Source organism: Drosophila suzukii, chromosome 3, assembly GCF_043229965.1.
Source record: "Drosophila suzukii chromosome 3, CBGP_Dsuzu_IsoJpt1.0, whole genome shotgun sequence".
Lineage (NCBI taxonomy): Eukaryota > Metazoa > Arthropoda > Insecta > Diptera > Drosophilidae > Drosophila > Drosophila suzukii.
In genome coordinates, this window is record NC_092082.1 from 51009385 (window position 1) to 51025476 (window position 16092).

General features: G+C 38.1%; 2 protein-coding genes across 16 annotated transcripts in view; both read right to left on the reverse strand.

The window, feature by feature from the left end:
* The window catches only part of Myo81F (Myosin 81F), a 2624640-nt gene that overhangs the window by 2394411 nt on the left and 214137 nt on the right, over positions 1-16092 (reverse strand). The gene's annotated exons all lie outside the window — the stretch shown is intronic.
* LOC139352814 (uncharacterized) overlaps positions 1-16092 on the reverse strand; it is a 284041-nt gene that overhangs the window by 71390 nt on the left and 196559 nt on the right. The window lies entirely within an intron of this gene.

Sequence of the window (16092 nt, forward strand, 5' to 3'; positions counted from 1 at the left end):
ACATGAGATGCAAAAAGAGGGACTATCCGAATAAGTTAGCTTGCTACGCAAGCCTCTGGTATTCTGTTAGTTTTTATACCCGTTACTCCTAAAGTAAAAGGGTATAGCAGATTCGTCGGAAAGTATGTAATAGGCAGAAGGAAGCGTTTCCGACCCCATAAAGTATATATATTCTTGATCAGGATCACTAGCCGAGTCGAACTAGCCATGTCCGTCTGTCCGTCTGTTTTTCTGTCTGTCTGTCCGGATGAACGCTGCGATCTCGGAAACTATAAGAGCTAGCCTATTGAGATTTGGCGTGCAGATTCCTGAGCTTCTTACGCAGCGCAAGTTTGTTTCAGCAATGTGCCACGCCCACTCTAACGCCCACAAACGGCCTAAAACTGTGGCTCCTACAGTTTTGATGTTAGAATAAAAATGTTAACTGAAATGTATTTTTCTTATCAAATCCTATCGATTGTCCCAAAAAAAAGTTTGCCATGCCAACTTTAACGCCCACAAACCGCCCAAACCTGTGACGCCCACAATTTTCATGCTAGATGAAAAAATTGAAACTCAAATGTATTGGTCTCGTCAATACCTATCGATTGAGGATTTCAATTTCCAATTTGGGATTTCCTTTGGTACATTGGTTTTAATATTACAAGAAATAATAATCGAAAATTGCAAACGAGCGGATAAGAGAAGAGCAAAAACACTGCACGCGATTAATGGAAAATACGAGGGAGAATCCGTGTGTGCGGAAGAGCGGGAGCGTAATGCAGTTAATGCGCATGCAGAAACACCAACACAAAACAGCACTGTAGCTTCGACAGACAACGCACAAGAAAAAGCAGAACAGAAAATACAAATTGTAAATGGATTTATGTATTCGCGAAGAATAAAGTAATGAGCCTAATCAATTTAGGGACCGAATACTACAAGCAAACATGAAAAGTTGTACGTTGAAAGTGCGATCGTCACGACCCCTTACCTCGTTAAGGGGTTTTTATAGCCGTTACTCGTAGAGTAACGTCGGAAAGTATGTAACAGGTAGAAGGAAGCTTTTTTGACCCCATAAAGGGAATCCAGCCGATCTAGCGATGTCCGTCTGTTCGTATGCACGCTGTGATATCGGAAACTATCAAATATGCAATGCTGGGATTAGGCATGCAGATTATAGAGATTCCTGCGCAGCGCAAGTTTGTTTCGTCAGTGCGTCACGCCCACAATGCGCCAAAACTGTGGCGCCCACAATTGTAATGCTAGAAAACAAATTTTAAATGAAATATTATTCTCGTTAACATCTATCGATTGACCCAAAAAAAAGTATGGCACGCCCACTCTGACGCCCACAAACCGCCAAACCTGTGGCGCCCACAATTTTCATTCCAGATAAAAAAAACTGTATCTGAAATGTGTTAAGTCCCGTCAGTACCTATCGATCGACCCAACAAAATTTGCATCGTCCACTCTAACGCCCATTACTCTTAAATTTGTATGCCGCCCAAATAACCATATATTAAGATCGCAGGTAGGTGGCGCATTAAAATCTCGCTTTGTGTTTGTATATCTTCATCTCCCTTTGGTCCCTTTAGCTGAGTAACGGGTACCTGCGTTAGCTGTTATACTTACATGAGATAATAAAATAACATTAAAATCAATATATAAGTTTCCATTGGCAAGGCCACTTCCACTGGGTTGTTGCATTCTGTACTTAATTATAGAAACATTTTTTAGAGTAATTTAAATAAGTATGTGTGGTTAGACATCGAAAATGTGACCCAAAAAAAGTTTAGGGCTTTTTATAATTTAATTATTTCAAAAGGAATAAGCCGGTAAAAAACTTATAAATGTTTTTCCTTAACTTAAAAAATACATAGTACGAGTTTTGTCTCATCAAATTAATGTTGCAAAGTTTCGGCCATTCGAGGCAAGCATGAAATGTTTTTCGTACTTAACTGAAATAATATCTTCCAAAATGTAATTTTTATGACCAAAATTGTTTTTTTTTATCAAAAGTGGAGGTGATTGTATTGGTATTGTTTTTTCTGTTGTTGATAATGCTATATCTATCATTAATCAAACATTAATCTTATTCATTTTTGGGCATCGTCTTTCTGCTGAGAAACACCATAAATGATTAAATTTCCTTTTTTTGCACGACGGACAACGAACGTTAAACAACCACGTCGTGATGGGTCATGATTGTTGTTGACCCATGTCGAGCAACCTTGCCTACGAACAATCAACAAAGATAATTGAAATTCTGGAAAAAAAAAAGTTCGTTACCATTTCCTACAAAATGTTCGACGAGATACCATACAAGTTACTTTTGAGAATATGATGGTGCAACTTTCAAAATGTCCAAAAAAAAAGGACAAGGCAACAAGATCTTAGTAATTCTTGAATATAATTATGGTTTTCCACAAATCTTCGCTCTTGCACTTCTGAGACACTTATAAATAGATTAGGTTTTGCTTATATGTGCTCCACTTTTTAGTTCAAAATAGCTCACGAACAAATTGCGCGATTTATTATAAATATTAAATTATTATTAAATATCACCAGGTCTTCAAGAATTATGTTTAAATCTCACAAAAACAAACTTATTTTTAAACCAATTCTTTTACTCAGTTCATCCATTCTCATATCTAATGCACCACACGCCATGATCAAAACAAACATTAGTTTGTTTTGCACTTGTGCTTACATTAATATTACGAATCTCTTTATCGTCCACTCAGGCCACGATACTGTCTCTTTTCATCATTTCATTACTCTCTCTTACCACAGAGGCTTTCTTATTCTTTTTTTTTTTTTAATTTCATTTCTGTACTCTGCCATTTTCTTTTGGCCAGCAGTACTACATCTTTTTGCCACTTCACTTTCTTCAGCAACTTCAACATTTTAAATATTTTCATTTTCGGTCTCAACATTATTATAATCACTTGCCTTCGTCACACGATTAGTTGTACAATTTATTGCTAGCTGCTCCTCTCCTAGCACATCCTGCCAAGACTGTGTTCCAGTTTCAGCCGCCGTTACAATATTTTTCAACGTGCTCATTGTTCGTTCCACTTGGCCATTAGAACCGGTGGCAATCAAGTGCAAGTTTATTTTGTGATCTGAACAAAATTCACTAAACTTTGCTCCAGTAAAACACCTTCCCTGGTCAGCGATTATTCGGTTTGGTACTCCAAACAACAAAATATCGGACTTGACAGCCTTTATGCAACTCTCACTGTCCAATTTAAGGGTATGACTAAGACAGACATATTTGGTAAACGCGTCAACTTGAACAATAACATACTCCTTTTTGTCACTCTTGCCGCTTAATTTCCCTGTTATGTCGATGTGGATTGTGTGCCAAGGAATATTTAATTTTGGGATTGGATGCAGTTCAGCCTGAATTTTTCCTGAGGTTGATTTAGAAATTTTGCAAGTGATGCAGTTGTCAGCAAATTTTTTGACGTATATTGACATATTGTCAAACCAGTAATAATCATTAACTTTATCCAGTGTCTTTTCGAAACCTAAATGCATTATCGACTCATGAACTTGGTTTATAACGGACCATCTGAAAGCACGGGGCACCACCGGTAAACAGCGGGTTCTGCCATTCCTCTGTATTTTTCGGTGAAGAACCTCTGTCCTTAGTTCATATGTTTTCGCAATATCTTCATCAAAAGAAAAATCTTTTAACTTAGTCACGATTTCGGCTATGTCTGAGTCTCGACGCTGTTCAGCAATGAGCCAATTACTTGAAATTTCGGCCAAGTTAACTCTCTACTCCTCAATTACCTTTGGAGCAAAATTAGTCCCTGGTGAGATAGGATTTCTCGACAAAAAGTCAGCATGTGCCATTCTTTTCCCTTCTCTGTACTGAATATCGAATGTAAATGACTGTAAGAAAGCCCACCAACGCTGTGCTCTAGGAGCCAAATCTTGTTTATTTCTTGACGCCTTCAATGAGTTATAGTCGGTATAAACAGTAAAGTTCCTGCCCAACAAGTAATGTCGAATTTGTTTAATTGAGTTTACAACCGCTAAAGTTTCCAATTCATACGAGTGATATCTTGACTCTGCAGGTGAAGTAGTTTTGCTATAATATTCTATTACCTGTGGTTTGTTATTAACTTTGTGTAATACAATTGCACCGTAACCATTGCAACTTGCATCTGTATGTAATTCAATTGGATAAATTGGATCAAAAATAACAAGGACGGGCTCATCGGTAAGTATAGAAATAACTTGTTTTCGTATCTGTTCATGTTCTGTTTTCCAAATAAATTTATTTTTGTCTGAAGTTAAGAAATATAACGGTTTCATCAACTGTGAAAAGCCCTTTATAAACTGCCTGAAATACGATGTAATCAACGCAGAGTCTATCCGAACCATTTTTCTTCTTTACCAACAATATAGGGCTTGCATAAGGTGAACAGCTAGGTCTTTTTATATTACACCTCAAAAGCTCCTCAATTTTCTCTCGAACTAAATCTCGCTCGCATGGACTTAATCGGTATGGCCTTCTTTGAACTGTTTTTCTTGGATCAATCAATCTAATTTTAATTTCGCCAACTTTAACCTTAGTACATGGAATGCATTTTATAAAACAATCTGATTACTTTGCTAACAATAAATTAAGTTTTATTTTATTTTCTCCGTCAAGTTCGGTATCAATATCGGCTGGCTCAGAAGCGGTACACAAATTAAGTATTTTGGCTCTTGAAATTGTAAATTTGTTGGATGAAATGACAATATCAAAAGCCTGCTTAAGTATTTCACGCTCAATGACGATATCGTTTGTCATGTGATCATCGCCTATTACATGAAACAAAGTCTCAATAAAATTGTCATTAATCTTAATGTTATTTAAAACTTGTACAGTACTACATATTCCATTACTGCCTATGCCTTTTAACATAACAATATTATTTAATCGTTTACCAGAAAACTTAGCACTTAGCTCTTTTTTCATCAGTGAGCATTCCGCTCCGGAATCAAAGGTGACTGCTCCACTCGTTTTTCCCGGTTGAATGTCTTGTTCCTATCAGCTTCCTTCTTTGTACATTGGGTAGATATGTGTCCCCAGTCTCCACATTTGTAGCAAGTTTCATTTGATTTTTCACGTCAATGTTCATCGTGTCTGACATGTCGCTCTTTGTCATTCGCAAGGTGATGTTGTTGTTTCTTGAGTCTGCACTCAAACATTTTGTGGCCTAATTTTCCACAAATATGACACTCGATCGAATATTGCTTTTGTCGTTTTGGATAAACTTCAGATTGATGCTCCACAAAGCCACTTTTCCTTTTATTAAATTTGAACGCTTTTAGTTCGGACTGTAGATCGCTTCTGGTTCGAACATTTGATGTGAAACTTAAACGCTGCAAACTGTTATCAAAGCTTGCCAGCAATGCGAGAGTCACGGACACAGCAATTTCTTCTTACTGCATTTCACGCCATTTCGTCGTTAGTTCTGTAACCATGCGGCTTGCGTGCAGCGCGAGACACTCGCCACCAGTCGGTCGCTTTGTCAGCATATTTAGAAACTTAGCGGCTGGTGTTTCAATAATATCAAAGCGCTGTATGAACAATTCCTTGAACTCGAGCCAGGTTATCACACTTGGGACAGCCGTTGCGAAGCGCTACCCTCCAATGCTGAACTTAAAGCCACAACCAACGCTCTGCCTTATAACGCATTTTCTTGTAATATAATTTCCACCGTTGAACACCACGATGAAGTGATGGCACCTGCCTTGTCTGGGTTGAATTTGGGTAGGTGCACGGATTTGCTCTGCCCTTCATCGGGTTCCGTTGTTTTAATGGCTCGCACAAGATCGACCAAATTTTCATTTTGCAATTCCATGATGGCACGCCATTGTCCTTCCATTGTTGTAGGTTGAGGGCCAGATCCCGCTTCTGATGTCGAATTACGTTCAGGTTCCATTAGAGCGGAGTGCGTTTCGGTCTGAACACAAGCATCGATTTACAGAGAGTGACTATTCGTTCTTGTAACTGCCTATACTGTTCCTCCGAACCACACACGGCGACAGCGCCACAACGCTGACGCCTCGCTAAAACGGTTCCTCTCAAAAAGGAACATGGCAAAATCCACGAAGCCTGCAACGCAGCCGTGTGTCGTGCTACACTTTTTGTAGCACCGCACAGGCAACATGATATGCAAAAATGATGCATGATATTGCAAAAATGCAGGACATAAGATGACACAAGAGAGGACACAAGAAACTAGCATTCCTTATACACTGAGATATACCAATCGCCGACAAGCACATATCCTCTATTTTATCTGAGATAGAGGTTCGTTTTGGCTTCAGTCAGCTGGTATAAAAACGTTGTAGTATCGTTCACCTGTTGAACGACTGCTACCGATAGCTTCTCCTCGAGCCATCCATTGTTTCAGTTTCTGGCTGGTATTATGATCTCGTGTCCAGCACACTTTATTTCGGATCCGACTTGTGTAAGGAAGTTCCATCCCAACACCAACTGATCCACTACTCCTGGTAAAATCAACAGGCTCATGGTCAAATGTTTGTTGCCGAATTTAACCTCCACCTCAAGCTGTGCATTTATTCGGCCGCATCTTCCGTCTCCCAACCTAACTTGCCGTCTCGTCCCCGTAATCTTTCCTAGAGCAGCAATATTGTCCGCCGATATGTTGCTGTGCCCACCAATCATCACCGGTGCGGACAACTGCTGCTCCTCCTCGCTTAGCCTGCCAGTTAACTTGGAGAGGTAGCACTGTGTGACCCCCGCTCGCCTCTCTGCGGCTAAGATCGCTGGCCATTTCCCGATCCTTGCCAGCACTCGACGCTCCTGACACCCACCTTGCCGCGTACCCAGCAGAATATCAGCCGTTGGTCTCGACATCCTCGAGCCCAGTGTCCGATCCCATCCCATTTTCGACAGGCCTCCTGCGGGTTTGTGATATGAGTGGCACCTTCTGGGCTCTGTGTGGTGCTTGGCGACCTCCACAAGCTATTGTTTGGCTGTTTCAGTTGCTTTTGGGGTGGTTTCCATTGGCCTCCGCTTGGTGCGCCTGTTGCCTGCTGCCGTGGGACTCGATGTGGTGGTGACCATTGGTCATTTCCCCGTGTCTCCTGGTTGTATGTCTCTTCGCATCTTCTGCATGTGACCTTGGTGATGCCGACTTGGTCTTCGAGAACTTGTTCTCCTGTGCTCGGTACTCGGGATGCAGTTTGTAACGAACTGATTTTTGTATGTCTGCTCGTTACGAGATTCTTGCGGCAGTATATTGTGTGACCGCCCCACCAAATTTACATGACGTGACTGCCCGTAGATCAGTGTGAAAGCATATAATTCAAAGGTTTACAACGGGTGGGTGGCTCGGTTGGAATCAAAGTCGCCACGAGCTGACTCGTTGACTCGTCGATGCGTTGACTCAGTGATCGCTCACTCCGTGCTTCCTGTAGCTCGATATGCTCCTGGTGTCCCTCGTCACTACTTGCTCGCCGACGCGTTGACTCGATGCCGCTTGTTTCGCCTTGGACTCGCAGAGGTCGACGCGCGGGCTTAGGGAAGATTCACCGTTCTCAGACTATGCAGTTAATAGTCAAGTGAGAGGGGTGCACGTGAGAAAGGTATGATCACGTACCCTTTTGCCTCATTATCATAGGTGTTGCTGTGCACGTGTGAAAGGTCGCACACCCAAAGTATTCAAAGATGGTTATCTTAGAGGAACATGCCCCATTATGTTGGGGAATAATAATTCCTATGATTGTAAAACTAATTTAGAAACCAAAAGAACCCCACTAAAATAAATCTCACAAGTTAATGATTCTCAGATGTTACATATTTTCAAATACACATTTTTGTTTCCGCCTCAAAACGTTTAACGGGTAAATTGTTTAAGATTCTCTCCTTTCCACAAATCGGTCATAAACATGTCATAAAAGGGATTCAAGCAAGAGCTACTCGAACATGCGCACCTCTCAATTACCTGACCGCAATAAAAGGGACACATGCAAGTTAACAACAGCAATATTTCCGCATATTTTTCTCCGAAAATATTGCAACATTTTCAAGCACAAAGTTGCAGCCCAAGTTCAATAACATAAAGTTCAATAACATAAACACGAGCATCCGGTCAGCCGCAACTAAGTACGGAATACGAATTCTTCAGACCCTGCAGATTCTGCAACCAAGTAATTTTGTCAACGCTACCAACGCCGCTGCCAGCGCCGCTGCCGCCGAAGCCAACGTCGCTGCCCCAACCCACAGCTTTAAATAGGGATCGCTATGTAGAGTAGAGTAGTTCCGATTTGTATCTCGAATAAATAAGACATCTTAATCCAATTTTTGAAGTTTTAATTATTTGGAAATTAACTGGCGCCCGAACAGGGACCAGCGCGAGTAAATCCGATTAAGTTCGATCAGTGCTAATAAATCCGTGCAACTCCGATGACTTTAAAGTGCAAGGCTGCCCCAACCCACAGCTTTAAATAGGGATCGCTATGTAGAGTAGAGTAGTTCCGATTTGTATCTCGAATAAATAAGACATCTTAATCCAATTTTTGAAGTTTTAATTATTTGGAAATTAACTGGCGCCCGAACAGGGACCAGCGCGAGTAAATCCGATTAAGTTCGATCATTGCTAATAAATCCGTGCAACTCCGATGACTTTAAAGTGCAAGGCGGGGACATCTGATTAAGTTCGATCCGTGCGGAAAATTATTAAGTACAACTCCACTGGCCCACTCAGGTCAGAATCAGAGGAACTCCTTCATAATAAAATTGAAGCTGAGGACGACAACCGGTCGGCAAAATAATTGCTGATCCATCGGTGGACTACAAGTACTGTCAGGCAAGCCCGCAGGACATTCTCTATTCGTGTGCGTTGCAGGATCCTCAGTAGGCAACAAACAGGAAGACATCCGGACCACCAGGAGAAGTAGCCACATCAAAGTTAAGTTAAGTGAAAATAGTGATTAAGTAAAACAAATAAGAAACCAAACTAAATCAAAAATCTAAATTAAAAAATTTTGCAACCAATTACAAATCAATAAAAGACGTAAAGTTTAAATTAAAATTTGAATCTAAAAATTATCAAACTCGAATTATTAAATTAAAATTAAATTTAAAAATTGAAATACAAATAAAATCAAACATAAATAATATTGCACAAAATTAAAATTAAATAATATTGCACCAAATTAAAATTAAAAAAAAACATTCAAATTTTAAACTACAATTTAAGAAATTATATTAAGAATTTGAAAAATTTTTTCCCCAACAATTTTACCTTTACCATTTAATTTCACATTAATATTATTATATTTGAAATGAAAACTACTTTAATGCGTAAGACACACCCATGAATATTCCCCTTCTTTAAAAAAACAAATGGCCAATCAGCGAAATCTCATAAGACCCCCCATTATCAATTTTGAACAACAACAGCCAGCAGGACCAAATAATCCAGAAGAACCCAACGCAGTTTTAGAACAGCAAGTAAATCCAAACCAAATTCATTTAGTTCAGCAACTTCAGAGACTAGAAATTCAACAACAACAACACAGGAATAACATGGCAGCAGAAGAATTACAGGCAGCCGTCAGGCAAATACTTGCAGAGCAATTACCAGTTTTATTAAGACAAGCACAAAATCCAGGGATTGATTTCGCATGTGCCCCAAATCAAGAAATTTTTCTAGAAAATAGAGGTAATCTCGAAGGTCTAGACAGGGTACCAGACATAGTAAAAAGTCTGCGAGAATTTTCAGGAAATCCAGCGGAATTTAGTTCTTGGAAAAAAGGAGTCGATAGAGTGCTGAAACATACGAAAACACTTTAGGAACGGCTAAATATTTTGGTATTTTACACACTATTCGTAACAAAATAACGGGAAATGCAGACACTGCATTGGAATCCTACAACATTCCATTAAATTGGAATGCTATCTCGAAATGTCTAACCCTCCATTACGCAGATAAACGGGATATAGGAACCCTTGAGTACCAAATGACGACGATTAGCCAGGGCACTAATCAGACTGTAGAAGAGTTCCATCAGGCGGTCTACAAACATCTGTCCCTGATACTTAATAAAATTGGCTGTATGGAATTAGGACCTGAAGCAGAACAACTGATGACCAAAATGTATAGGGACAAAGCCTTAGACACTTTTGTACGCGGACTTCGTGGCGACTTATCTCGCCTACTTGGTATGAAAGAACCTGCTGACCTTCCGGCAGCATTGCACCTATGCTTAAAGCTTGAGAATCAGGCATTCCGCGCTAACCACGCTACCAACAGAGGGCAACAATCGTCCTTCAAGAATGCACCTTCACGGTTCGTGCCACAAATGCAACCAGCTGTAACAATATGGCCACAATGGTCAATCCCTACAGGGAACGCCCAGTTCCAGACTCCCTTTGCACAACCCAACTCAAATAGACAACATTATAATCTACACAGACAACCATTCAATGGCAACCAGAACTTACAAGTGGCCCCATATGTAACGGCCCGGCCTTCAGAAAGCCAACCACCCCCTCGACCTTTGGCCGCAAAGCCACAACCACGACCTGAACCAATGGACATAGACAGGACTCTACAAACCAAACAGATAAATTATATGAATAAACCAGGACGCTTTGACACTGGCAAAAGACCACCAAATCCAATTAACGAGACATCAAAAAAATCTAGGAACTTTAATATTCAATCAGCTACGGGTACTTCCACGGAAGTAAAAGAAGAATCACCATCACTAGAAGATTACGACCAAACTCTAAAAACTCAAGAGGAAACCCCGACCGAATACCATGAAACTCTTTCCGATTATTGTGACACAATAGAGCAGGCAGACCAGGAATACCCATATGACTTCATATACCTTAATTTTTTAGAATAACCAACTCCTCATTACCATATTTTGAAAGTAAATTGAGGAGTGGAGAAACATTAAAAATTCTTATTGATACCGGTTCAAATAAAAATTACATCCTACCTAAATTCATACAAAATCCAGTAAAAAACATATCCTCATTCGATGCCATATCGGTTGGCGGAAAAATCAAAGTCACACACCATAAAATAGCAAACCTATTCGACGACACCGATACGAAAATCAAATTCTTTTTGTTACCAACATTAAATACATTTGATGCCAAATTGGGAAATGACAGTTTAAAAGAGTTAGGACAGTTTAAAAGAGTTAGGAGCAATAATCGATACCAACAATAAAACCAACAATAAAATCCGGCAGAGTCATAGCTATAAAAGAAGAAAAAATAGAAACAGTCAACCTAATTATTCCTCGGACAGACCATCTTAAAAATACAAAATAAATTGAACTAAACCAACTCCTCCGAAAATACCCAAAACTCTTTGCTGAACCCGACGAAAAACTGACCTACACCACAAATGTGAAAGCTGAAATTCGTACAAACACTGACACTACAGTTTACTCAAAATGTTACCAATATCCTATGGCACTTATAGACGAAATAGACCGACAGATAGAAGAACTTTTAGAAAACAATATAATACGACCCTCAAGATCACCTTACAACTCACCAGTCTGGATAGTTCCAAAAAACCAGATAGTTCCAACATAAAAAAATACAGAATGGTAATAGACTACAGGAAATTAATTAGTGTAACAATAGCAGACAGATATTAATGGAGTTTTAGCACAATTAGGAAATAATAAAATGTTTTCTGTGTTAGATCTCAAGAGCGGGTTCCATCAAATTCCTTTAAAAGAAAGAAAAAAGAGAAAAAAAACTGCCTTTTCCGCGACCAACGGAAAATATGAGTTCACAAGACTTCCATTTGGGCTAAAAAACGCGCCATCCATATTTCAAAGAGCATTAGATGACATTCTTAGGGAACACATAGGTAAAATCTGTTACATTTATATCGACGATATAATTGTATTTAGTCCGGACGCTGAAACCCATTCCAAAAACTTAGAAAAAATATTTGAGACCTTAAATAATGCCAATATCAAATGCCAACTAGACAAGTGCGAGTTCTATAAAAATAAAGTTGAATTCATAGGTTTTGCAATATCAGATAAAGGAATAGAGACAAATCCCAAAAAGGTAGAAGCGATCGCCAACTACCCTTGTCCCAAAACTGTAAAAGAATTAAGAGCATTCCTTGGACTGTCTGGATATTATAGGAGATTTATTATGGGATACGCCACACTAGCAAAACCCCTCACGACTTTACTTAGAGGCGAGGACGGGCGTATTTCAAAAAGTCATCATCGAGGAAAACCATCCACCTCAACGATGAAGCTATGCAAGCTTTTGATAAACTTAAAAGCACCCTAATATCAAAGGACGTAATATTACAATACCCTAACTTTAATGAGGAATTCGTACTAACAACAGACGCTTCCGTCCACGCAATAGGAGCAGTACTTTCACAAAAGGACAGACCAATAGCTTTCATATCCAGAACCCTATTACAAACAGAAGAAATCTACGAAACAGCTAAAAAAGAAATGTTAGCCATCTCTTGGGCAGTAAAATCGCTTAGAGAATACCCTTACGGTGGAACCAAAGTTAAAATTAACACCGATCACGAACCACTTACACACGATTGTAACTGGAAAGGAGGAATCGCAATAAAGAGATGGAAATAATACCTTGACGAATACAACAAAGAATTACTTTACAAACCCGGAAAAGAAAACGTAGTGGCTGATGCCTTATTCAGAATCCCAAAAACCAACAAAATTAATTCATTAACCATAACACAACGTAGCGCTCAGAGTTCAGGCCACAATCTTATTTACAACGTAGAAGCACCCATAAATGCATTTAAAAATCAAATATTCATTCATAAAAAAGATCCCCGTAACTATAAATTCACTATTCCATTCCCAACATTTCATCGGCACATTATCACTCAACCAAACCTTCTTCTTCTTTTACCCAAAAAATGCATTCTCGAAATTCAACAAATGAAAGTCTTTGATTCTCTTCATTTACCCAAAAATGTGCATTTTCTAAATTCAACAAATGAAAATCTTTGTTTTTTCCCAAACTCGTAATGATTTTTTCCAAACTGTACCCTATTCGCTACCTGAGTATGATGGTGTGTATAAAAAATGACCTTTCCTTTCCCACCTGCAGCAAAGTATGTGCGATATCTTCTAACCAACACTCTCCTTTATTCTATGATTTTGTGTCTCCTTTATCGACTTGATGGTGTCCTATTGGTCACACTTTTATCAAATATTTTTCAAAATCAATACTTCTCATCTCTTCTAACCAATAAAAAGTCGATGTAACCTACTAGAATTACCTAAGTTTTTGAATTTAAAAAATCTTAAGTATGCACCTCTCATCTTCAATATTATCGTTCACGCCCACTTCAAGCACTATAAATGATCGAGGACAATAGTTAGTCGTCCAAAAATAGTCTTGAAGTGGGATACTCTGCTACGTCAAACACAACTTAAGTAAAAGTGAAAAAGTGATCGTGAAAAAAGAATTTAAACAAAAAGAATAAAATAATATGAATAACCAAAATCAGTTTTGTCAATCCTGCAAGTGTTTCTTGCTAAAGAACAAGTGGGCAAATCATGTCCGTTCGGAGTTGCATAGGCAAAATGCAATTCAACCCTTTGACGGGTCAAAAAAATTTCTGAGGGATTCAAGGGAAGAATACTACATTACATGTATGTAAACGATGGATCGGACTTGATCTTACCTGAGAGTTTCTTGAGTGAAGCTGGATTGTCCCTGCTACCTCATCTCAGCATTCTATTAGAAAGTTATACTTCAGCAAAAGTAAACTTTGAACTGTTTGCAGAGTATATACCTTTTAAAGATGAATCTGAAGAATTGAAATGAAAAGTTTTCAAAGTAAAATGACGATCATGAATAAAGATTCTGACTTAGAAATTATCTTCCATGAACATACCATGGAAATAATTTCAAAAACACAAGAATTTCAAGAGAGAGGCGGTGGATGGTCTCTTATAAAATTGATTAGCTTGGAAATGAATGTGAATCATTATACACCGATGGCTGGTTCATCTTTCATACCACTACCTCGTTTCCTTTTAACGAAAAAAGCAATAGTTAACGTTTGTAACGAAAATGATCAATATTGTTTTAAATGGGCTTTGATTTCTGCCTTGAAAATTTTTAACAGGCCGCAAAGATGTTCGGCATATAATATTGATATATCGCTGGAGATAATTCGTATAAGTGATGAAATAATATTAGATTTCACAGGGTTGACTTTCCCCCTTGAAATAAAATGTATAAAAAATTTTTTAAAGGAGAATACTCATATGAGTTTAAACGTATTCGGATATAATGAAGAGACGACGGAAATAATTGGACCACTTTTTTAATCGGAAGTGGAAAAGCCTCTTCATATCAATATGATGTTTTTGGAAGAGGGTGGAAATGGACATTACATGTACATTAAAAATATTTCAAGGTAAATTATTTTATTCATTTTTATCTCTTTTAAGCAATTAAATAATTTGTATATATTTCTCTTTTAAAGACTAATGACTGCTCACAGAGGAAATCAGAAAAGGGCGCAATTTTTCTGCAATGTGTGTTTGAATTTTTCCGGAACCCAGGGAGCTGCATTGAAACACAAGACGCTCTGCAGTAGGAAGGTTTCAAAGATGCCGCACCCCCAGAATAACACACTGGAATTTACCCAAGTTCAACATCAGCTTCAAGTTCCATTTGTTGTCTACGCGGATTTTAAATGCATTCTGGAACCAAAAAATTTTGAAGTGAGCCCCAAATTATTTAATATTAATGAACATATTCCAATATCATATGCGTATTATATAAAATGTGCTTTTGATTCTGGACTAGATAAATTTGTTTTAGAAACAGGAAAAAATTCGGGATTAAGTTTTGTAAATTCATTGATAAAAAATTTAACTAAATTGAGTAATGACTACTTACATAAAATAGTTCCTATGAGAATGACTTTGGATGACCAGCAAATATTTGATAATTCATTGAATTGTTCTATTTGTCAGAAAGATTTAGGGTCTGATAGGGTTAGGTCATTGTCATTTCACAGGTCTTTTTAGAGGTGCAGCCCACTCTAAATTTAACTTGGATTATAAAGTTAACAAATTCATACCAGTATTTTTTCATAATTTTTCGAAATACGACTGTCATTTATTTATTCAAGAGTTGGGAAAGATTCCCGTTGAAATTTCCGTAATACCATTAAATAAGGAAAACTATATTTCTGTCTCAAAGAAAATAAAAAGTTTAAGTGGAAATAGTTTTGAAATTCGATTTCTCGATACATATAGATTTATGCCATCAAGTTTAGATACCCTAGCTTCTAATTTAGTTGATGATCAATTGAACACTGTTAAATCGTTTTTCAGTAATGACATAGAATTTAGACTAATGCGTAAGAAGGGTATATTTCCCATGAATATTTAGATTCCGCTAGTAGACTCGAGGAAACTTCCCTCCCACCAAGGAAAGCATTCTATAGTAATTTAACGGAAAGGGAATGCTCTCAGGAAGATTATGATCAAGCTCTTAAAGTTTGGTCGCATTTCTCTTGTTCCACTCTTAAAGATTATTTAGAATTATAATTAAAAACTGATGTATTTCTTTGAACCGACATTTTTGAAAACTTCCGAAAAATTTGTATGCAAATTTATTCACTTGACCCAGCTCAGTATTATACGACACCAAGTCTAACTTGGGAGGCAATGTTGAAAACTACAAATATTCAACTTGAATTGCTGACAGATATAGATATGTATAGATTTATTCAAAGTAGCATTCGAACTGGTTTAGTTCAATGTTGTCATATATATACAAAAGCCAATAACAAATATTTGTCAGATTATGATTCCTCGAAGGAGTCTTCATTTTTAATGTATGTGGATGCGAATAACTTGTATGGTTGGGCAATGTCACAACCTTTACCATATAAAGATTTTAAGTGGATGTCTACCACAGACATAACAATTTAGATATTCATAATACGGCAAATACGGCTATTTTTTGGAAGTCGACTTAATATATCAGATCCGTTTACATGATCTTCATAATGATCTTCCATTTTGTCCGTCAAATTGTCTGGCGTCAAAAGAGGATAAGGT